The sequence below is a fragment of the Lupinus angustifolius genome, unplaced genomic scaffold, assembly GCF_001865875.1.
Source record: "Lupinus angustifolius cultivar Tanjil unplaced genomic scaffold, LupAngTanjil_v1.0 Scaffold_507, whole genome shotgun sequence".
Taxonomy (NCBI): domain Eukaryota; kingdom Viridiplantae; phylum Streptophyta; class Magnoliopsida; order Fabales; family Fabaceae; genus Lupinus; species Lupinus angustifolius.
Genome location: NW_017727871.1, coordinates 41,816 through 43,905, shown reverse-complemented (window position 1 = coordinate 43,905; position 2,090 = coordinate 41,816).

The following is a 2,090-nucleotide window of genomic DNA, read 5'->3' as shown; positions in this document are numbered from 1 at the left end:
CTTAAAGGCACAACTGAAGTTGGATTGTGGTATCCAAAAGGAAGTATATGTGATTTGGTTGGTTATTCAGATTCAGATTTTGTTGGTTGCAAAACTGAGAGGAAAAGTACAAGTGGTACTTGTCATATTTTAGGAAATGCTTTAGTCTCTTGGTCTTGCAAGAAACAAGCATGTGTTTCCCTAAGCACTGCTGAAGCTGAATATATAGCAGCAAGTAGTTGTTGTGGCCAAGTGTTGTGGCTTAAACAACAATTACGAGATTATGGCTTAGACTTAGGCTACACCCCTCTGAGATGTGACAATACTAGTGCTATAAACCTCACAAAGAATCCAGTTATGCATTCTAGAACCAAACACATAGATATAAGGCATCACTTCCTTATGGACCATGTCCAAACGAAAGATGTGATCGTTGAATTTGTTGATACTCATAACCAACTAGCAGATATTTTCACTAAACCATTGGCTAAAGAACCTTTTTTATAAAATTAGACGTGAATTAGGCATTCTTGATGAAGCTTACCTATCTTAATATGATTATATGTGTGCTTCATTATGTTTATCTCATACCCACTTATACTTAAACGTGCTATTTTATGTTTAAAATTTTCAAATTTTGGGTCAAAAATCATTTTCATAGCATCAGTATGCTTAAAATAAAATTTTTCTAGGGTCAATAATCGATTACACTTGAGAGTAATCGATTACAGGGTTAAACATGGAGTTTCAGTAACCGATTATGCAAATGTTGTAATCGGTTACTCAAAGGTGCTATTTTAAAATTTCAAAATTTTTAATTTGAGTAACTGATTACTCTAGGCAGTTATATATGTGATTTTTCTGCATTTTCAAATTTTTTAAAACTCATATTCTTCCTCAACTCGTGCTCAACCCTCTTAATCCCTAAAATCTTCAATTTTAATCAGTTTTGGGTGATTTTTGTGTCTATTCATATCACATTTTCAAATCTAAACACTTCTACACCATCATTTTCGTGTTTAGTAGCTTAAATCAAAAAACACCAATTCTCCAAAACCTAAAAACTCAATAACATCAATCCATGGCTTCTTCCTCTAGATCAAAGAAGCAATGCACAAATGTAACTCAGAGGAACCAAGGAACATCATCTTTGGAGTCTAACCCTCTGGATTTGAAAAGGCTTCTTGCTAATGATGAGCAACGTAAAGTCTTTGAGGAGCACTTTCATGGTCGAGTCATCTTTACTCTGAAATACGGTAATTAGGGAATTTTGAGTTTGAAAATTTTCTTTTTCCTTATCTTTTACGGCAAAAAAAATCTTTTTGACTTTTGTTGTAAAACTAATATCATTTATCCTGAACTTGTTCGAGTATTTTACTATAACATGAACTTTCGGAAAAATCGTCTTACTTCCTATGTGAAAGGAAAAGACATTGTTTTGGATTCGAAAACTTTTAGTTCATTGTTCTCTAACATACTCTATCAAGGTAGCATAACATGTTTCGGCCTTGTATGTGAATGGGTTAACTATGATTGAAAATATTTCTACCATTCTCTGTGTAGAATTTCTAAAGAGGGAATAGAAATGCGTAAGCAATAGGGCTTTAGTGAGATTGTTAAAAATAGAGATATCCTATATGTTGGACATCTCAAACTTGAAGATCTTTTGCTTCATTATTTTATGAGCTATGTCGTTTTACCAAAATTTTCAAACTATTCTCAAATTAGTGACATAGAACTCCAATTGATGTACGCTATGAAGTTTAACATCAAAATCAATTGGAATCAGATGATAATGACACAAATGTGATATATTCGAGGAACTCAAAGCCCCTTGCCGTATGCATCTTTCATAACCAATATTCTTGAACATTTCGGTGTTTCTACTAATGGTCAAACCCAGGTCACTCTAAAACTTCGCAAAAGCAAGATGGATGTGGAAGTTTTCCACAAAATGGGTTTCTCCATAGATCTTCATGACCGCCGCACTTATAAGCATCGATCTGATAGACCAAATGCACATGCTGATCAACCAGAACTTACCAATGAACTTCAACCTTCTGAATATCATGCTCAATCTTCTTCATCTGTTGTCATGCCTTCTAATCAAA